Source organism: Argiope bruennichi, chromosome 4 (genome assembly GCF_947563725.1).
Source record: "Argiope bruennichi chromosome 4, qqArgBrue1.1, whole genome shotgun sequence".
Lineage (NCBI taxonomy): Eukaryota > Metazoa > Arthropoda > Arachnida > Araneae > Araneidae > Argiope > Argiope bruennichi.
In genome coordinates this window covers 54,388,245-54,412,462 of record NC_079154.1, presented here as the reverse complement: position 1 = coordinate 54,412,462, position 24,218 = coordinate 54,388,245, and the positions used below count along the sequence as shown (strand labels likewise).

Sequence of the window (24,218 nt, the reverse complement as noted above, 5' to 3'; positions counted from 1 at the left end):
ATTACAAATTACACTTATAAGCTTTCAAATAGGCTCTTTAATATTCCCACTTAAATTCAAGACAAAAGGAATTCCAAAGGTCTTTAAAATTTCACAAAGCTAGAAACAAAGCTCCACTGAATAGAAATGAGATTTTCTTTGCAAAGAACGAAAGAGCATATTTGCATTTAACCAACAGCAGATGAAAATGATGTTTGCTGTTCTGAACGAGGAATGAGACGTACACCATCTGCTACTGCGTCCACTTCTAGCTTGACTTAATTGTCCCCCGGAAAGCAACGTTTCGCGCATTTATTCAGCTGTTGTAAAATGCGGGTTCTTAAGTTAGACGATGGGCTCTTGGGGAGATGATGAGAAGAGTTGAGTTGAGTTGAAAACGTGCTCGATTAAATTGAAGAGAATTCCGTCGTTTTTATCGTTAGAAGTTTTATCCCAGTCGCTCTCTTTCCCTTTTATGGATGGAAAATCTCACTTTCATTTTAGCAACTAAGACCTTTTTCTCTTTGTTAGGATTTCCTTAAGGATTTTATAAATTTTTTTTGTTTTTATTCTAAAAACTAGATTGCTCGAATGACGACGCTAAGGAAACAAGATTTGATAACAAAACAGCTCTCGTTTTTAAATTTTGCTAATATGATTTTGCTAATATTTGTAAGTAAGTGCAACTAATGAGTAAGTAGTGTTGCTAAAACTGTTGATCTTCGTCAAACTCTAAAGAAGTCGTGACATGGCATATTACTTACTTCCTCTTAAATAAATTACAGTAAGATAAAATGTTGTAATTTCCAAAAAAATTCCGATTAAAGATCTTTAATGAATCTGAATAAACTTTTTTTTGAAACTATGCTTGATAAAAAAAATCTATTTGTCTGCAAGGACGAGAAAACGATAACAAAATAAAACCAACGGAGTGGTTTTCCCGAAACTTTCTCGCATACTATCTAATAAATACGACACGCAGAGAACGCCTTACATGACTATAATCTACAATAGTACGAAATAGTAACTTTTGGTGTGAATTTAGATCTTTACTGAATTTTTCGTGTCATCCTTGCTGAGTTATTTGGCGATTAATCCCAGGAATGCGTTAATAGTATCCAAAAATCAAATTTACATTTTAGACACATTTTTGATCGGATTGAGACAAAAATTTGTCTCAAAACTGCATTTGTAGTCACAAATCCCCACACCAATTTTAATATAAGTCATTGTTTGAAATATCGCGTTTACTTATTTCTGAAAACACAGATCGACAGACAATCAACTCATAGTTGGATTCGGCTCAAAATTTGTCATGTATTTACATTATATATGTTAAATCTGAGTGCCAAATTTTATCAGTATAGCTCTCTTCGTTTTGTAATTATCGAGTTAACTTATATACGAACAAGCGGACTTCTCATGAATAGATGATACCCAGAATTTGATAGAAAGCTGCAAATTTGATGTTAAGGCCATATACCAAATTTCAACCATCTAGCTCAAAGTGTTTTTGAGTTATCTTTTTCATAGACAGACAAACGATTATTTTCCAAAAAAACATCTTTTTCGAACATGGAGGGTCGTCAAAATCTCGATTTTGAATTTCTTGACGATTATCATACTTTCTCTATACTACGTATACGAGAAAGTAAAAAGGGAATATACTGTATAGATGAAATTTAGAGTATTGGTTCATCTTCAAAATTGTAGATATACTGTGGAGGATTTCCAGCCAGACAGTCTAGGTAGCTGCCTAGGCTGAGAGGAATTATGGAAATTGTGGAAATAAAAACTTTATTTCTATCATTTCAAATTATACAAATTCTCTGAATGATAAAATATTAGGATAATACACAAACTTTTACAAATTTAGTTGATCAGGTTCCAATTTGCTTCATTACATTCTCTCAGTTATCAGAATATTTATAAAACCCAACATCTACTTCAATTATATTGCCGCATTGAAGAAAGACATGCGAATCTCCATAGCCGAATGATCATGATTCTGGCCTCATAGTCAAGAGACCGTAGGTTCGAATCCCACTAGAGACAATGCGATCCATAGTATATGTAAATACTTAAATTCCTTGATTTTATGTTTCCCTTTATTTCATGTTTTAGAAGATACTGGACATTTTTTTAGTTTACCAGACAAGTGTTCTGGACTTTTCTTACTGTCTCCAGAAAAGTATGCTGGAACTTTCCCTGCTAGTATAAAAGCAGAAGATTTGTCAGTCATTGGATTCTGAATTGAGTTAATAAATTGGTTTAGCTCTACTTCTTGTGTGTGTCATTGAGTTCCACACTAAAGTACCTACGTGACAATATTGTATACAAACATGGATGCTAGGCTGTCTATAATTGGATAGATAAATGAAAACAAATATATAGTCACAAAGTTAATAAAATAAAAAAAATATTAACCTAAAATAAATGACTAACTTGTTTAAAATTCGGTGAAATGTGAAGCTATTTTGTATATTTTATTAAAACAGGGGTCTTATAATGAACATTGTCTAATTCCACAAAGTATCTAAACTCATTACAGTAGATGTGTGTCAAATTTTATAGCCCATCAAGATGGGTTGACCCATTATTACATCAAATTTCAGTAAAGAATATTTACAGTAAAATTGTTGATAAATAAGTATCTAATTTTGGATACAATCGCTCAATAGCAAGAGATGCAAAAAATATGCATTATTTCTCTTTACCATTTGGTTAAACTGAACAAATATCATACCATAATTTGGAAAAAAATGAGAAAGTTGAAAGAAAAATTCCAACTTTAGTAATCTTTTTTCTTTTAAAAACCCAACGTCAAGAAGAGTTTTAAAAGAAGTGGTTTTAATCTAAGCGAAACGAGAAATTGTCTCATATTGAATATAAAAAGAGAAAAAATTCTAACTATTAAAAGAATACGATTTCGAGAATTTAACAAGTCTTTACATTTCTAAACTTTCTGCTTTCGAAAATAAACACTTTTGGAATTATATCTGGCTGCATATCTTTGAACGCTTAAAATTGTTTTAATTTTTACACAAAATGATTTCCATCGAATTTTGAATGAAATACATGCACAGGAAGTTTGTCTATCTGTCCGAGAATAGTGAACCTTATTACAACAAAACGCAAGATCTAAATTCATTTAGTATACAGTTCAGATAAAACTCTTTAGTACATAGTCCTGAAGTAGAAATTTGTAACAATCTTTGAATCTCTGTTTATGACTTGATTCTATGTTAGTGTGAGCATTCGCGTGCTGGCAAATGGCGTAATTTAAAAGCGCAATAACTTAATAAAATATGATGTGATCTTTAAAACTGCAATTTTGTGTATCAAATTTTGATTTCATTCCATCGAAAAATTGGCATTCAAAATGTATATTCTTTCTAATTCTGTATACTATGAAGAAAAACACTAAGTGCGGGATCCTAAAAATAAAAATCTGAGCACTCCTGCCATTTACGGCGTTGCCACGATCCACATTTACATTGAGAGGTTGAGGTGGGAAGGAGGACATCACTTTCAACACCTTTGCGAGAAAATTTCGGAGAGACCACTTCCACTTGTTCATATTTAAGTGTCATTTGAAAAGCTACATGAAATTAGTCTATATGAAAAATCGTACGAAACTTTTCATTATTATTTATTTTGGTTCATTAAAAATTTTATGTTTGCTTTTTAACTTCTAACCCGAGCGTCACACGTGCATCGAATTATTGCATCTCATCTTATCTTATAAATAAACATTAAATCGTATTAAGATGCAATATTTAGTAGCAAAATTACACAAAATGCTCAAAAACCTCAGGTGGTTCTCTGTGGATTCTTCATTAAATCATTAGGACAAAATATTCTTTAAGCTGAAGGTTCCAGATAGATCCTAGAGAAAGCAAAATAGTTAAATTATTAGTTTGAAGAAGTAATTTAAAATGATAGTGGTTTGTAAAGAGTTTGTAGAAGTTATTGTTTATAATAAATTACTAGTGACTTATTTGTAAAAGGTACTTAATGAAAACGTAACTGGTATTTCATGATTTTGCCGAAACTGAATAAAAAGTACTTTTCTTTCTTTTTATTAAAAGTAAATATAATTAATTATATCCATGTTATTTTTAGTTTTTATGTTAAAGTAGTTTTTAAAGCTGTATTTTTTTAAAAAAAACATGCTGTAGTCAATCTCATGATAAACATATATATCTTGATGTTCATGCTGCTCAATGATCACGCTGTTATCTTTCATAATGATCATGAAACTGCGAAAATAAATAGGGGAAGCTCATTTTAGGAAGGCAATAAACGACGTTTTAATTTCCGAATGTCATTAAAACCCTCATAAAACGGATGTTACGAGCGCGCAGCTTAATGTAGCGGATGAACTGATAATATTTACAGCATCCCAGTACAATGAAGCGTTAGGTGTAATAAATTTTCAAAAATTATTTTTATTTGTTTATCAAAATAAATGTCATGTTGGTGAGAGGCGACGGTAAATAATTTGTAAAAATTATTTATGAAATTGCATAAAAAAATCGTGATCCATTTAACAGAATAATGAAATATATTGTACTAAGTAGTCATAGTATTTTCTTGATTACAAAAAAAAATATTGTAAAAAAACTGTTATAATTTGACGTATGGTTGATTTACTATTTTCTAAAGATAATTATATATATTTTTTTTTATAAAATTACTTACGATAGTAAATTTCAATGTGAAATTCAACACTTCAGCTGCCACACTAAATATAAGATCTGTGATCCTGAGTATATTAATATCTGCAGCTGATACTGCGACATTTTTTTTATGCAACACCAAATTGACATTGAATAATAATGAAATTGACATTGAATAATAATGAAAGTTCTATGTAAATTCCATGAATTTACATAGAACTTTTTCTTCCGTTGACGCCATTTTGATATCAATCGAATGTAAAAACACTATTTCTGCATTAGTTGAACTAAAAAAAAACTTGAATATACGACTATTTTATAGTAAGAAAATTTGCCCTATTACATTCAATGGCTCTTTTGTAATAATTTTTTTGTAACCAGGAAAATGATGACCACCCTTTATTATGCGTTTCGCTACGTCTTATATTTGGCAATGTTTGCATGGCAGCGTTCTATGACGAGGGAGAAAGTAGCGATCCTAATGATATCTCAACATTTATTTATATTTATTCGTTAAAATAAATACAACAATTTGGTCAGCTACGAGGCGAGAGTTTTTATAAAATATTTTTAACAAGTCGAAAAATCGTAGAGAGCCATGAATGATTTTACTGCTGAAGAATTATGTATTGTGTTTCTAAGCGTATCAGAGTTATAGATCGAATTTCCCTGTAAAAAAATTCGAATTCTTGAATTTTTTTTTCTCATTTTTAGACCTTTATTTTAATTGAAAAAATCTTAAAATGAATTTATTCATCTAACTTGAGACGCTTTCGAGTTTTCGCCAATAATATACACAAATAGACAGGCCGATAGACAAACGTGCAGTGACAAATTTGGTCTATAATTCTGTTGAAGTAATTACAAAATATGAACATCTATCTTGATAAATTTCAGAATTACCTTACTCACAATCCCGCTGGGGACAGACTACCTTCTCTAGATTTCATCTAAATTTGACAGAAATCTACAATTTTTGAGAAATAACCATGTAATTCCGAATAGAATTTCGCATTCACAGATGAAAAACCATCTGACAAACTAATCCATAGGACCTACCGATAGACAGATTTGGTACTGATGTTTTTTGTCCTATCTTTCAGATCTAAACCATTCTAATTCATCAAATTTCGGAAATTATTTCTAATCATTCTAATCATTCTTATTTATGTATTTCGGAAAACGAGGCTGTAAAAATATCTGCCTGTGTTTTCAAACTTCATAAGGTAAAATTAAGAATCCCAATTCAGCCTTGAACGGGGAATATTTACTTAAGTAAACCCTGAGATACAATAAGAAATCTCTTTTCCCGTCGCTTTCCGGGCACTCAAAGGAACAAGCATCCATTATTCAAGTGAGATCAACAAACCGTAATGCAAACAGTTCGTGCCAAGCTGTCAGCAGGGCTTCTGCGCTAATTGGAGGAAACTCGGGGCCTTGAATTTAAAATCAGGTCTTTTAGAACTCAGTGCCTATGAATTATTGATAAGAAGAAGAGTGCTTTATGGCATCTGACTTTAACAAAGCGACTATTGAAACATTCGATTTCTCTGGTATTTTAAAGCTTCAGCATTAACTGGAGGACTGATTTACGATATAGGTTAAAAACAATGGAATTCTCCATTTGAACTGATTGAGATCAAAATTTGGTTCAAGTCTCCAATTTTGGTGACAAAATCCTATAACGAATTTCATTTATCTTGTTTTCTGTTTTTTCGTTTTACCGTGCTGGCATATACATACATACAACAGGCAGGTCTTTTGCTCTCTTTATCGAATTTAGTCCAACTTTAGATATATTTCACAATTTTGAAGTTAAGATCACATCCATCTAGATCGTTCCTTTTTTAAGTTATCTCGTTCATAAACGCTAGTAGAAATAGTTTGAAAGGCTGTATTTAAATTTGATAGATATCTAAATTTTAATTGTAAAACGTTGATTGATTTTATTTATATCATTGTTTATTTCTATTATCTTGCTCACAGAGACGAGGACGAACAGAAATACAGACTTTCTATAGATAGATGCTGTTTAAAATTTGTAATTGATGAATAATTTTTATATAAAATGATCGTATATGAAAATTCATCTCGCTAATTACGTTTTTGCATTTGCATTTTCATGCTAAATATACTATTACAAAAATCTTCCGGTGAATGTACGGTAAATGTAGTCCTACAAGCTGGATAATGAATCGATATTTTTTTTCCACGAATATTCCGGAAAACACAACTAAGATGTATATAAAAAGCAGGATTTGTAGAAAATAACAACAAATAGATAGCTTTATTTAAATTTTAGTTATATTAGTCTAATTAAATAATAGTTATATTGTTCAACGACCGTTGCTTACTTGCTCCTGAAACATAGTTCCGGATAGAAGGTTGTCTTTTTTTAGCTCCTCGGATTTATATATGTCGGCCGGGACGCCACAAGAAATTCACTAGAAGTATCCCAGAGATTTAATTTTTCTCGCCAAAGTCACTAATGTTCGTCTAAGTCGAACGCCATTGACGTTCATCAAAATTCTCTGTAAATCTTTCTTTCCTAACTTAAGCCTAACGCAACAGGGAAACAAACAATTCTAAAAATGATTTTTTTTTTTTGAGTCGGAGAGGTTTGGAACGTACAGATTCACCATTCTGCGTTCTTTAGAATTGGAATTATTGGTTATGAAAAACATTCTTCTTGTACATTTTGTGTACGAGAAAGTAATAATACATATTGGTTGGTTGCTTTGGATTTTATTTACCGTGTTAGCCTAGACTGCACCATCTATAACTAAAAATGGAACGTTATAGCAAATTTATTTAACTTTTTAAAAGATGAAATAAAACCTCAAGTAAATAAAAATAAAACAACTAGCTAAGAGCAAATCTTAAATAAAAAAAATACTCAAAACAGTTGATTAAATTAAATTCATTTCAAAAGTATAGCGTTTAAAAGATTAAAATATTTCTTCATCGGCAACCCAGAGAGAATTAAATATGATAAACGAAAAAAGTGGGATCGTTTGATGTTAAAAGTTTAATATTCAATTAAAATAGGAGGTGTAACAAACATCATTGTAACTCCATGTTACACAGTCAGAACACCGTTAGAAAGCAAATAGTGCCACGGCCAAATGAAGCCCTGTAGGGGCACTTAGATAATGAAAATTTCCAGGGTCCCGATTCATTTCTCCTCTAATTTGTTAACACACATATGTTTTATTGATTTTCATTCTCTAGATAAACAATTTTTTTGTTGCAAATTCTGATAAATCGATGAAACATTTAATTACCCTTTCCCTCGAGAGAGTTAAAATCAATGTTTCTCTTTTAAAAACGGAAAAGAAAAAAAAAATCCAAGATTCAAATTTAAAGGCAATTTTTTATGAAATACTGAAAAAAAATTCGCATACGTTTTAAATACTATTTATCAATAGAATCGGTCATTTTTTAAAAACTGCAAATCAAAATATACTTTTAAAAATTTTAAATAGCATAGTATAAAACTTAGAAAAGATAATTAGGAATATTAGAAAAATGTTCTAATAGTTAAACGATAATTTTAATTTCAATCAGTTCGAGGGAGAGACTCTTGAAAAACTTATATTATATATATATACTAGCCGCCTTTGGCGACCAGCCGGTTCGCCAATCTTAATGTTCGTTAAAATTTTAATAATTAAATATTTTATGCAATTCCTACTTTAATAGCTTCTTCATCAAAATATTTTAAAACTTCAAATTTTGATAGTCATATAATTCTCTCATAATATTATAAACGCCTTCAGTCATAACGTAACATGTATCTCTCTAATTTTCTGTTAGTTCCCGTAGAATTTATACTATAAATTAAAGTGGAAAGGATTAATCTGCAATTAATATAATAATATTTTTTACTGAAACAAAGCATTTTTTTTAATAATATGATTACTGATAATAGAGTCACTGAGCGTTTAAACTTTATGGGCACTAAAGAATATCTTAATTAATGTAATATCTCAAGAATTTGTCAACAAAATTTTCTCAGATTCATTATGATCAGAACGATTAATTAACAATGTTTAGTTTTAAATGCATCAAACATTAAGAAAATAAATAGAATCGTTTCAAATAATCAGTCGAAAAATCTTAAGCCCAGCCTCAATACTGTTGGGGAAAAAAAACTGAAGCCGTACTCATTTGACGGTGGGGAAAATGAAGATTTTTTTAGCGGGAAAGTTAGTTTTTAATTAATAATTAAAAATTCAAAAAAAGGGCTATCCTATCTCTTAAGTTAGATCAAACTGCACACGGTGTGCAAATTTGATTAAAATCGGTTTAGTAGTTTAGGAGTCCATCGCGGACAAACAACGTGACACGTAATTTATATATATTAAGATATATATGTGATGATATTTTAAAATACGACTTAAAACCTAGTTAATTTCCTAATTTTCATCTTAATTTAAACCATATTAACTTCATTCTAAAATGTTCTCTTATTTCTTGAACCAATTCCCACTTTTTTATTTAATTAATTCTACACGCACCCTCTATAAAACTGCTGGACTCAGCATTTCCGATGCTCCGAGCAAAGGGATATAAATCCCTAATACTTACAAAATTATTTTAAAGATACCTAAATTTCCCTTGCCTAAATTGACACGTGTCAAAGAAATCCCTATCAAAATCTCCTAGTAAAACGATCGAAGAGAAAATTTTCTGTCTCTTCTGCTCTTGTGTCGAGATGTAGACTGCCATATTTCTTACCGCTGATTCTTTGCAGTAAATTATGACTTATGTGGTTAAATAAATGGGAATTTTAAAATTAAAAATTTTTCTTCGATCCGGTCACGAACTGCTAAAACATGTTTACATATATGTATATAATAATATCTCTAAATTAAATTAAATCCTGATTAATTTCCTATTTTTTTTATTTTAATTTATTAATTTCCTTCCATAATGTTCTCTTATATCCTGATGAAATTACACCTTTTTTCATTAATTAATGCAACAGAAGCTCTGTAAAATTGCTGAAATCGACAAGTTCCCATTCTCTGAGTGAAGGGATAATAATTTATTGATCTAAACAAATTTTTTTAAAAAGATCTTTATAATTAACTTACCAAAATCGACGCGAGTAAATTCATATCAAAATCTCGCAGTATATTATCATGGGGATAAATATTTCGTTGCCTCTTTTCGCTCTTGTGTTTTGATGTAGACGTACTTTGTCGCTACTTGCTTGTATATAAATTATGCCTACCGAAAGGGAATAAAGCAAAATTTAAATTTCGGAAGTGTCATCTCTCTCTTCGGCTAAGAAATTGCTAGTGTCACACACACACACACACACACACACACACACACACACACACACACACACACACACACACACACACACACACACACACACACACACACACACACACACACACACACACACACACACACACACACACACACACACACACACACACACACACACACACACACACACACACACACACACACACACACACACACACACACACACACACACACACACACACACACACACACACACACACACACACACACACACACACACACACACACACACACACACACACACACACACACAATATATATCGAATTTTCGAGGTCGCAGGGTCCGTGGTGTCACAGGCAGTTGCGCACTTTGACTATTCGATAATCAGGCTCCCAAGAGTGCTTCTTATTCATTAGTTTTTCTTCCATATAATCTTATCTCTTAGGGGGCGGTTCCATTCTTTTTTTAAAATCATAAATTATTACTTTAAACCCTACAATACTACCTGATGATGAATGTTATTCGTTATCGTTAACCTCATCATCGCCTATTCAGACCATCCCCTAAGCACTCACCTTTAAGGTAAAGAACTGTTATCTGAAACTTCCCAGAATCCCAGAGACCTACCTCACTATATATTTTAAACTTCCAACTAATGATGCTTCGAAACGAAAGTTTCTTTATTGCTTTAGTTTCGCCGCTGAAAGATAAGGGGGCAGCGAGAGCTATTTTTCAAACCTGAGGGATCAAGTTCCCAGGATGTTGCAAAGGGCCCAGCTACTTTCAGGCGAGGCAGAAATCGATTTTTCTCTGGGCCACCGAAGCAACAGCGTTTTCCAACCTTTGCGCTCGCGGGTACCTGCTTTCAAATTTAATGCGTCGCATGGTTGTTGAAAGGATGTTTTCAGCAAAAGAGTATGCAAACGATATTTGTTTCAGAGCCATTTCAGTTTTATGGAAGTGTCAGCTGGTTTAAAATGTTATACTCAAAACTATATATCTTTAGTAATACTGATTTTTTGCTAATAAGGTTGAAATGCCGAAAACGAATGAACCAATTAAATCTTTTTATATGTTTATTTAACTTCTTTTCTTGTTTGTAAAATTAGAATTTTTGTTCAATTCCTTATACGCTAGATTTCTGGTATTTTATCAAGCTGAAGGCTTCTGACAAGAATAAACTGTTTCAATACTTTCAAAAGTTAATTATCAATTAATCGGTTAAATTTGTAAAATTTTCATTCCATATGAGGAGTGCCAGCTAATGCTAAAATTAGTGAAAAAAATAGACAAAAAGATCCCTTGGTATTTACAATAGATATATTACAGATAGAAAAATAGATAAAAATAAAATTGTTTTTAAAATACGCTTTTACTGGTGTAAGAAAAAGTAGAAAGTAAAAGCAAAAATAAATCGTAAGACTTTTACTGAAAACATATTTAAAAAAATAAATAAATCACCTAAATAAAGACAAAAATTCATAAAAAAAATTCGAAATATAAATGTTATTAAAATTCTAATTTACGATGAATATTTCTGTTAGTACTTATTGATTTAACTATTTTTTCCCTCTTTATATTTCGATAAAAAATTTTCTGGTTTTTAGTATACCATTAAAAGAGTATTCGCAGAAACTATTTTTATTATTTTCCTTTTAACCTGTTAGTCGGATATGACGAACCACATCTATGCGAATCGTGTTGATTATAAGTTGATTATCCGGATAATAGATTAAACATGACTCCATATTAGACGAAATAGAAACTCCAGAATCAAATGGATAAATTAATAATATACTATCTTATTATCTATTACTAAACGGATAAATTAAAAATTTATTATCTAATGTAATTGACAGAATATATAGAAAAATTTAATAAATTTGATCATTAATTAATTTGAATTGTATTGATATAAAATACAATTGATTATTTTATATCAATTGTAATACAACGCGTTATTGAAGTTATTTGTACATGGAATATTTTCAGATTTGTCTCTACTGTCATGATTTTTTTCTCGGTCTTCGGTAGAAATAAAAATTCAATTAATTCAAATATTTATAGTTATTAGATCTTTAAACACTGCTTATTTTTTTGCATTTTCTATATAAAAGTCTAAGTTGGTTTTAATCGTTAATAATTTTGTAAAGAAGTCTAATTACAGAATGACCATAAAATTAATAAAGTTTAAAAAATTCATAAGAAAATATATTAATGAATCGCAGCTTTTATTAAGTTATTCCAAATATTATGAAGAATATGATTTTTAAACAGATATTAGGTGATTCAAAAACTCATCAATAGAAGACGCTTGCTCAAATGCATCTTCTAAGATAATGGAAATTAAATGCATTAAAAAAACTGATTACTCAGTTGACCATTTATACAATTAAGCCATGAATTTGGTGAATAAATCAAATTAATGTTAATTTTTCCAAAAGATATAGAACAAATCATAGGTAACAAGATAAAATTTCAATATTACTCATCTAATTTATTATCTTAGCCAATTTTACAAAAGGGAAACCAGAAAAGAAAGTAAAAAGCAGCGGAAGTGGTTTCCCCAAAATTTCTCACATACTCTCTAATACCCTTTTCATGCAGAGAACGCCTTGCACGGTATTGGCTTACAATAGTTACGAAATTTTAAAATTTGCGTGAATTTAACTTGTTTATTGAATCTATCATGTCATTTTGGCGAAGTTATTTGGCGATTAATCACCGGCATGCATTAATAATATTCAAAAACCGAATTTGTGTTTTAGAATCATTTTTCTCTTATGATTTGAAACAAAAACTTGTCACAATTCTGCATCTTGTAATCAAAAAACCCTGTACCACATTTGATATATTTACGTCACTGCGTTTTTAAATTATCGCGTTTATGTATTTCTGAAAGTTCAGATCGACGGTCGACTCGCTATTCGATTTGATTCAAACTATTGACAAATGTCTATATTATAGATGTTAAATCTATAATATAGATACATGAGTACTGAATTTTATTTATCCGCCTCTCTTCGGTTTGTTATTATAATGTTAAAATATTTGAACAATGGACATTTGACACTGGACAACTGAACGGATTTTGATGAAAATTTGCAATAAATCTGCAAATTTGAAATAAAGACGATATACCGAATTTCTTCTGTCTAGCTAAACATGTTGAGTTATCTTTGTGACAGACAGACGGACATTTTCAAAAAATGTGTTTTTCGAATTCGGGTCTAAAACGTGGTGATTGGACAAAATCTTGGGTTTGCATTTTTTGGAAATTACTATACTTTCTCCATATACAAAAAAGTAAAAATATGTTTCAAAAATGATTAATCATATGCTTATTGACTTTTGAGTAACAGCATTTTCCGTATTCATTCCAATAGAGCGAAAACCAAATAAAAGATGGGTCACACGTGCAAAGGTATCGAATGCAACAAGTGCGCTAAAGAGTATTTAATTTCACGTCTAAGAGCTTCTTTCTGTTCTGTCAAAGTAAAAAAGTAAGATTACTGACCGTCAGAGCACTCTGTGCCTTTACAATAAAGAAAATTTCTATTTCTATTCCTCTCTGTAAAGTGTCGCCTACCAAGCTCTATAAATAATGAGATGCAATCTTTATGTTGCCGAAGATAGGAGAGTAAAATGACATTCAATTTGTCTTTTATACAAAAATTCCTTTCTTTTCCAAAATTTATTCTGACTGTGGCTATTTCTTTTGGGGAAAAAAGTGTCTGTTTTTTAGCAAAATTGTTAATTTTAACAGCTACGTGGTTTTATCCAACAATTTTTCTTACATTAGTGTAATACAATATCAAAATATTCAACCAAGCCGAAGTCAAAAAGGAACAGCCGCGCAGTCACGAAATAACCCATTCGGATATTGTTGTTGTTGGTTTGGTGTTTTTTTTTTAATGCAAGGTCCATTCTTGGCCATACTACGACAAACATATAGCTTAAGTTATTATAAAATGGGTTAATTAAAATATAAAATTAGCTACTCAAAAAAATGCAGACTTTGATAAAGTGACAATGATTATATAAAATTCAATTAAAAATTTAAAAAAATAAAATGTGCAAATTTTATTCAAAAACGAAAGTTAGAAAAAAAAGAGAAAAAAAAAGAACGTTTATTCAAAGGCTGCCACATAAATTAAAACCAACGATATTAACAATTAGATGCATGTATAAAAAAAGAATAACATTTTAAAATATGAAAATATTTGGATGATATATCTAACCCACCAAGTCAGATAAAGCTAAGGACGATGAATTAAAAAGGCGGACTCTGAGAATTAAACAAGGAAAATTCGATCAAAATATGTTTTACAGTAAAAACGACACGATATGTGGGACACAATGGTGGATCTTTCCAAATATAAGATGCCTATGTGTGAAACGTGCAACAATCGGAAAAGACAGCACCAAAGAAGATCATAGGCCGCCAAAGAGAAAAGCTGTGCACTGGCAGCCGGTTCATTTACATTTAGATGCTTCAGAATGCCAAAAAGTGGAATTTCATAGCAGATAGTGAAAAAGGGAAGTTTAAAAACTGAAAATAGAAAATAAGAACAAATGGTAAAAATTCAAATCTAAAATAGAATAAGACAGGAGACAAATAAAATAATATCGATAGTTAGAGATTCCAATTTAGTCGACAAGTTTTCAAAAATCAGGTGTCAAAGTTTCTGACATATGGGAATTTCAATACGTCTTTCAATTACATTTTTATCCAGTCTGAAATATATATCAGTATATTTCATTCTTATATTATATAATTACATCCATGAGTTTTATCAATCCTGTCTCTAAAACACTTGAGATTTCCCATTCTTTTTGAAACATCAGATGCTTTCCATGCCTCTTCTTCACACGCAATTAATCTGCAACTTCCTTCAAGAACTCCACTCATCTCACACCCTGTGGAAATTTCCAATAAATCAATCCCAAACGAGCAACCCTTTGGCGCCATCCCCTCTCTAAAATTCATCCTTCAAATATTTGCTCTCCTCATCAGAATCAACCCCTGGCGTCTTCATCTTACCAACCGAAAAGTTTCCACCAAATAATTAGGCAGCGGAGATCTCCCAGTGGCCCACCCCTGCGTTATCGTTTCACTTTGATGGATCTTTCAAAATCGATGAATCCCTCCGCCGCCCCAAGTTACCCTGGAGGGTCCTCCATTAGCAGCTCTTTGACAGTAATTGCCTCTCTTAAAATCTGATTTATACGAAAATCTCTTCCTGAAAGGAGGCTGTTACACGCTTATCCGGCTGGCTGGGTTTAAAATTTACGTCCAGTTTTGTGTATTCAGTCCGGGTTTGTTTGCCTGAGGTCCATATTTTGTCTCATCAGTTAGAGGCATCTTTCTTATCTGCAAAAAAACTTGTATTCAAGATGGAAGGGGAAGACCTCCGCGATTTTCTTAAAAAGAGTTGACGTTCAGCCTTTTTTAAATGGATGAAAGCTTTCAACCATCTTAAAAGATATGTACATAGAGTAAATAAATATTCAACAGCATGTTTTTATTAAATAAATGTCACCACCCTTATCAATCTCTTTATAAAAATAAATATTCATCTCGGTAAACTGGAGGAAGTCAAATGTAGATTTCTTTACATCTGAGTTACTATCTGGCAGTATAAATTGTTGATGTTATAAACAGACAAAATTAAGGCTAAAAAATGACATTTTAGCCCCTAACTTCTAAGATCAATTATCGAAAAATTTTAAACACAAAAGTTGTTTGCCTTAACGAGGCGCTAACTTGGATAATTGGATTTATTTTTCTATATTCAATATTAAAAAAAGCTATAGCGAAATGAAAATTTCAACTCCCCACCATTTTCATTCCTTTGAGCTGGATAGGCCATCCTTCGAGATTTTTGCATTTTTAACAACATAGTCCAAGCTAATTAAAATTCAAACAAAGTTACTGTAATTATCTTGTTCAAAAGATAACATGGACAAAGCGTTATACGCATGTATAAACATTTGTACGAAGAGTAGTGTTAGGTTCTAGGGATCATGATCGGTAATGAACTGAAGAAATTTTCCTGAAGTCTTGTCATGAGAACCATTGCAATAGGTAGTTTTCCTATAGGAATCTATCTAAAAATAGTTCAAATAAAGAACGATCACATTTATCCTTAAAACTGACCACTGTTAGAATGCTTATTGATGAAGGCAATAATTCCTTAATGTAATAGCTATTAGGAAAAATTTTTCTCATACGCTTCTTCCTTTCAAGGATGCTATTTGTAATATGTAATTAAAATTAATTCTTATAGTAGTTGTGCAGTTACATATACTAGATTGACCTTAATTTTTTTTTTTTTTTTGGAATTTATCGCGATAATTTCAGAAACTTATCTGAAGAAAACAATTCTGTTGTCAGCTTGAAATTAAAAAAAAAAAATCGTTATCTAATTTTGAATGATACTTTTTTTTCAGACTTCCATTGTCGTTCAAAATTTTATATTTAATTAGTCCACGATAACATCGGCATTAATAAATGCATTCATTATTTTTGTTTGGGAAAGTGGTAAATACGAAAATTGAAAATGTATGCAACCTTTTTCTTGAACAGGGGTGGGAACGTATATGTAAATTATTGTATACATTTGTATGTGAATGCAACAAACAGGCATATAAATTCAGAATGCATATTTTTATGCTTCTAACCACCACATAACTGTTCCAGCCCCACGGCTTAAAGGTGATGAAGTCAAGAAAGGGACAGTAGCGCGGGAGTGTGTGACTGATAAAATGAATGAATTTAAATTCATTTCACACACACACACACACACACACACACACACACACACACACACACACACACACACACACACACAATTGCCTAATTGGCCTAATTTAACTAAAATTTTGCACTTTCAGTACTAGAACCGCATGCCAAATTTCAGCGTTTTATATTTTTCAGTTATGTTCACAAACTGAAAGCATTTCAGTTATTTTATTCATTTATTATTTATTAGTCAAACGAATATGCAAATATAATATTAAAGATGACTTTTTTCTTCTGAAGAAGGTACAAAACGCAGAGTATCAGAATCAATAGATTCATTTTTGAACAATTACAAAAGCTTCCTTTGCATATTTAAGAAAGTAAAAATCCCTCCTTTGTTGCACCTTGTTTATAAAGAATTCATTTAACAATCATCATAAAACTATTGTTCAACCGTCCTTAAAGTAAATGAATACTTATGTAAACATCTATTGTCAACCAATGTGAAAGCAGCATTTTTTCAGACTAACATTAATTGCTTTCATTATCATTTGTTATGTTTAAAATGAGACAATAAACGATATCTATCTTCATTCCTTTCACGAATATTGGCAATTGTTTAATTACTTCATGACTGTATTGATAAACTTCTGTTAGTTAAAATGTTTTTGTAAATATTCCACACTTTTCTATAAATGCGGATTATTAAAAAAGGATTTTAAAGTTAATTCTAAAATGAGAAGCGTTGACTCTAAAACATGATACTTTGTCAGGATCAAGTTTTACGAGCTTCTTTAACTATTGTGCATTTTAAAAAGAGAGTGAATTAATGTGCAATTTCTCACTCAGCAAATACACAAAAAAATTATTATAACAACTAATCTCCATTATTTGATTTTAAAGTTATATTTCTTCCTGAATTCATTTCAGTTAAGGTGAATTGAATTGCATTATTTCCCTTTGAACTTCTTCACGTAAGATTATAAACAAGGCTAAAGAGACCTTGTAAACAAACTTAAATATTTAGCAATGGCTTTTTCCAAAATAAATAAAAATGGGATGAAATTTTAAAAATTCAAAATAAATTCGTTAGAGACAATCTATCCCCTCTCACCCCTCACCCCCCCCAAAAAAAAGCATTGACCAAAACAAAGGACCTTATCAATACATCCAATAACAGTATTTCCTGTTTATTCTTTATGAAAATAAATTTTCCCAAACCCATTTCAAAGCTAGCAATACCGTTCAAGCCATAGTTCTCAGAATCGGCTTTCTTCCATGGTCTACTTGGCTTAAATAAAGGGTTTTACAATATTATCAAGAAATCTGTAGTACGGAGAGTTTTCTTCAGAAAATTCCAGAAATACACTACGGTTGTTTAATAAGTAAATCCTAAGTGGAACTCAATCACATATCTATCAATAAAGTTCTAACAATATTCAATTGATAAACCAAGGGAAAAAAAGAGAATGAAGTTGCTGTCTCCAATATGTTTAGAAAACTGGATATTTCACTAAGCGAAATTATATATTTTATTGATTCTGCTGTCTGATGGATTAAATTTTGCAAACTATATTCTACCGAATTTAATGTTCAACAGAAGGTTCAGCTTACTTGTATTACAAAAGTTATCTTTCACAATACTCTTAAATAATTTCATATTATTTTGTCTCTGCTGCAAATGCATGCATTTTTTTACATCTAACTCAGGCACATCAAAGCTACATTTCTTCGTTTATAGAATAATTTACCTCATCAATTCGATCTTTAAAGCTGAAGCTTAAGCAATCTGCTCTGCTATTGATTATTCCATTTCATCCCCTTCCCCCCAAAAAATACTGTTATGAAAGATAATCTCCCCTGCAAGAATTGAAAAGCTTATCTTTCAAATTATTGAGAGTTATTTATAGAATAGCTTAGTAGGAACAAAACTATATTAAAAAATAGTATTGATTTGGGTTCCAGGATATTCATATATTTCTCCGTTTGAAAAGTCTTTGGTTCTCTCAAAAAAAAAAAAGTCCCCCATGTTTAGAATGGATTGTCATGGAAGATATTATCTAAATGTTATCGAAGAATCCTGCTACAAAATAAGTACCAAACAGCGAAAATAAAAAAAAAATCTAGGTGATATTCCTTTTGTTTTATCCCTTACTCAATGGTTTAAAGATAGAAGATAGGACAACATATATCTTATTACCTAAATGGCTATTATTCCTGTTCTATCATAGTATAAATTATGACAATCCACATTTATAATCAAGAAAAGGATATTAAACATTCTCTTGCATTGTTTGAAATACTCAACCTCATGGAGAAAACCTATTGAACAAGTGCAATAATAATCATCAATCAATTTCGACTTTCAAACTTCTTGCTTCGCCTTAACCCTCCAGCTGCGTATCCCACGGGTTGGCAATCAATCCATTTTCTACAGCATCCCGCGTTTTTCGCAGTTTAGAGTGTTTATTTTTACGATTGCATATTTTTATTAGATCATATTATCATGTAAGATATGGTAACAGTTCATTTTGTTTGAAAAATATTTGAAGTTATTTGCAAATATTGCATCTAAATAGTGATTTTAAAAAATTACGTAGTCAGAGAGTTAACCTTTTTCTTTAACCCTTTCGTTTTCAACTTTTTGATCTATCTATGAAATATACTCTACATCAAAATTTTAATCACTTTACGTAACAAAGTATTCTAAGTTTTTAAACAATTTCTATCAATATCAGGAATAATATTTACTTTTCTCTGATCACTCTTTCGGAAAGATAAACGTTGCGCTCTGTCGAAATGCTCCTTCATACGTGAATTCTACATCTTTCCTGGGGAAAAGAATGAACTAGAATTGCTCATATGTCTCTTTTTAGCAAACATAGACAAAAAGAAACGAGACTAAATTGACCAATTCTAAGAAAAATTCTAAATAACATTCATTATAGCCTGTTGAATAAAGCAAATTTAGAATATAATGTCATTGATGTTGCCAACTGCATCAAGTAAATCAAATCGATAAATGTACATAAATTAAATCGTAAGGAAATTTCTTTACATTTGACTGTTGCGATTCAACAATAAATAATATGAATGATTTCAGTCCAATATACGTTAGGGTTTTATACATAAAGATGGTTATTTTGTGTTTACAATTGAAGGTTTCAGATGAATCTAAAATGAAAACGACTACATCGGCCGGGAATCGAACCCGGGTCGCCCGTGAGCAGGGGAGCATTCTAGTACCACTGAACCACCGATACTTCGCTTAAGTGGCAATTAAGAGTGCATTTCTAGTGTCAAACCTCATCCTCTTCAAACTGGAACAACCGCAAGGTTTCTAAAATAATGTCATCTGCGATTGTTCCTTCAACTAAGCGTCTGCGAGATCTAAAATCAAGCATTGCATCGGCCGGGAATCGAACCCGGGCCGCCCGCGTGGCAGGCGAGCATTCTACCACTGAACCACCGATGCTTCGGTAACTCATCCTTATATAATAACTGTTGCTGAGATTCCAGTCAGAATGCAAATGAGTGATTTCATAAAATCAGTGACGCATGAAGCTATTTAATGGGTCACCTGTCTCACGACTTTCCCTGATGATCAAACAAATATATCAAGCAGTCTTTGACTTTCTACATATTATAATAAAGATTATTAACATAAAGGCACCTTCAAAATCAACAGGTGTTTGTTTTGCTCGACATTTCCATTAAAATAAATTATTACTTTTCTAAATAATATTGGTTAGAATTATCATGATGCAAAATAAAATGGGAGAAAAAAAATGCCTTACGCAAAATAACAATGAAAACACTTACTGCTAAATATTAATATTTCCTTGAGTATTTCTACTCAATATAATTTGTTAAACAAAATAGTTTATATTAGTTGGAGAAACACTGAGTAGTCTTAATATGAATTTTTACTTGTTTGAGAAGAAAACCAAACCCTGAATGAAGTGAAAATAAGCCGAAGGCATTTTTGGCTTGTCCAATTCCTGGCACATAATAAATATCTTCGCGGCTCAATAAATATAACATACTAAAACAAATTTTTTATAAAAATTTCTTCGTCTAATCTAAAAATTTTTAATAGAATTAAATTTAAAATTATTGATAACATACCATAACATTTGGGTGATCGATTATTGGTTGTATGATATGCACAATTTAAAGTCTCAGAGCTAGATATGAAACAAGGTTTGAAGCTTTTAAATCATTGGGGGAAAAAAACTTTTCTTTATGTTCCTCTGTTTTCTCCATAGATGTAGAATTAGTAACAAATCATACGCAAATAAAAATGATCGATGTACAATAATGTTCAGATTTGGTTGAGTTTTGCTATTGACAGTCAGTTTTGATGAAGCTTAGATTTCGGAATTTTAAAAATATGTTAGTCAGGCTTTAAAATTCTCGGAAAATGGCAAATGGAATTATTTTTATGTTGGTAATGTTTATCATTGGAGTAATTATTTTTACTTGCGAAACTAAATGATTCTATTCCCATATTCCGAATTCCTGATATATACTTTCAAAACTGATTTGAAGTGATCACTGGGAAAAAGATATTCTCGGAAACCGGAAAGATAATGGTAGAGAAGAGGTGTCAAATGTTCGAAAGAAAACATTAACTTCACCATTACTCATTTTTAAATAAAATAAATGTATTTTTTGATGTTCCTAGAAGTTCAGACCTTACCCATTTGGCGAACGATAGCATTTAAGTTCTTATATTATAGTTCTTATATTATATTCTTGCTCTATATATTAATATTCTCGTGCATATATTTAATATTGCCTGGATTCGAGATGTATTTAAGTATTTTTAAATTTTAGAAATTATAATAATATACAAATAAAGGTACAACAACAATATACGTAGCAGTCCTAGTCTCAATTACTCTAACAGACCTAGTGAAGCCCATGAATCGAGGATTAAAGGAAAATATGGTATTTTCTGTTTGTAATGTGGTTTCTGTTTGTTCTGTTCATAATTTTCTTTCATCGTTTTATACTCTTCAGATTAGCTACCTTCACCCATTAAGCTGACGGTGAGCAATATATTTATCTATGTGTAAGAAATTCAACGATTACATAGCGGACCTGCGGGAAATTGATACCCAATCGAGTCACAGCCCGTTCACATAACGCCCCATTCCCATGACCCATGCGAGCTTTGAATAGGGAGTATTTTGCCCTCTTTCCCTTCATTTGCAGTTTCTCATTCTTCATTTGCAGATGGCAGATTTACGACCATACCCGTAAAAGCAACGGATATGAAAACGTGTCTTAAGACGTAGTTTCTGTAGCTTCGGTAGAGACTTTGAAACGTGTATGTCCTTCAACTTCTTGCAAAATAAAATTAAGCTCTAAGTTCTTTCTCGTAATATTTTCCTGGTCTTTGAACATTCATACTGAAAGAGAAAATTCTTAAAACTTTACCTTTACAGACATGATTCGTACTAATCAGCAAATTAGCCGATTTGCATACTTAAACTTGGTTTCCATAAAATTTTTCTTCACTGGTCAGAGATTTTAACTATGCAAAATAAAGAAATTTGGGAGATTAATTTTTTTTACAGTAGGAGAAATATAATATGTAGCTGAAAAGTAGTACATAAGCAAAAATAAAAGAAAAGTTACTACAAATAAAGTAAATATAGTCATTCTACAGATAGAAATGACGGCACTTTAATGTTTATTACTAGCTATATTATAAGAAAATAAATATATTTGGAAAATAAAAGAGAAAAATAAAAAATGTACGAAGAATAAATATAAAAAGAAAGCTCAAATTGGGTGTACTAAGAGAAATAAAACGCAATATAAATGAAATAAAACAATTTTAAGAAATGAAGTCATTGTTAGAAGATAACAAAGGAAAAAGAAGTTTGGGAATCTGTTGTTGATGCCCATTTCTGAATCTAAAGGCGCTTCAACAAAACGTAAGCAGATTTTTTTTTTTTTTTTTTTTTTGCTGGTTTCAAAATTTATAAATTGAAATCACTTTTTACCGTCCAAGTATTTAGCGATTTATTGCTTTTCTCTTCCCATAATTCGTAAGTGTTTAATTTGTCTACAACTCTATCAGCTTCTGTGTCGCATAAATATAATACACTCCCGAGTATCAGGCCTAATGTGGCAGGATGAGTAAGCCGGTTAACAAAAACGCCGGAGAGGGCGGAGTTCCATGAATTCATTTCTTTCCCTACCAATGCCAGAAGACGAAGTTTTTATGCCAAAACTCACTGTTTTAATCCATTTTTTCTCAGCCCTCCATTCATCTCAATGTGAATCCAGCCATGGCACGGTGAATCAGAGAAGCGGTTATCGGTAAGGTGTCGAGTTAAAATAGAAGGCTCTGTACTGGCAGTTTGTATACTGCACTGCACGTTTCAAGACTTTATTAGAGAAAAAGTAAGTTAAAGGATATGGAAACGCAGCCCTAAGTTAACAGTCAAAACTTACAGTTCTTAGGTTTTGAAAAAGTCTTTAATATATGACTTAATAGACGCCTTATCATTTAATTATGCCAAAAGGAAACTAGGCCGGATAATTGCGAACTGGATACTCGAGAGTATGCAGTATATATATATATATATTTTTTGGTTGAATATTCTTGCCTAATAGCTCTAAAGAGCTCATGGAGTGAGAAAATTATGCGAAAAAAGTTCTCTGCAATTCTTTCTTTTTGGTTTACTTATTTAAAGCAGCTTTTGATCCATATACCTTTATTGGCCATTATATATTAATATATATTCTTTTTCAAATATATGAAAATGGATGCCATCAAATTTGATTAAATTCTAATGTCTAAATTTTTAATGATATCAGTTAGGATTTGCCAAAAACTCGAAAGTTAGTAGTTATTACATGAAATTAATAATTATCTTTAATGAGTTCAATAACTAAATCAAAATGAATATTATATTAAAATTAAAATAGTTATGAAGAAAGTAAGGTATACATTTTTTTATTTATATTTATGAGCGAAAACAAGTTGTGTCTATCTGTACAAAGCAAAAATGAAATTTGAAATAATTCGCTCCCTCAAGGTATTTTCCTTTCAACTAAAGGCATTTCTTATTTGAAAACAAACACAAGACAAACATCAATGACAAATTCACTGTTGCAAATAAATCTTCCATCCTATACATCCTCGCTTGTTTTTATTCCTCCAAGTTGTTTCTAGACAAGCTCCCCAATTCCACTTAATTGAACCTCAATGACTGGCCATATCTCAACCGGAGCATCCCTTCCTTCGATTTTTCCACTTTGCTATTTTCAATCATTTCCTTTCTCCAATAATCCCGGGGATATCAGAAGAACAAACAAGTAACCGGAGATATTTATGGTAAGCTGATTCCATCGACGTCATTGCCGGCCTTAAGCGGCTTACGGTAGATATCGCCTTTATTGCGGAAACAGTGGCCGGAGAAAGTCGGCCATTACAGCCCCGCTGGGGGCTCCTCCAGAATTATCAGCGGGTGTAAGCACGCCCCAGTTCCCTTTTGACAGGGCGCAC

General features: G+C 31.3%; 1 protein-coding gene and 1 non-coding gene across 2 annotated transcripts in view; one reads left to right on the top strand and one right to left on the bottom strand.

Moving 5' to 3' along the window:
- The window catches only part of LOC129966265 (cell adhesion molecule Dscam2-like), a 217,908-nt gene that overhangs the window by 21,631 nt on the left and 172,059 nt on the right, over nucleotides 1-24,218 (top strand). The gene's annotated exons all lie outside the window — the stretch shown is intronic.
- Trnag-gcc (transfer RNA glycine (anticodon GCC)) lies at nucleotides 20,095-20,165 on the bottom strand. The gene has a single exon. It is a non-coding gene; the product is annotated as a tRNA-Gly (tRNA).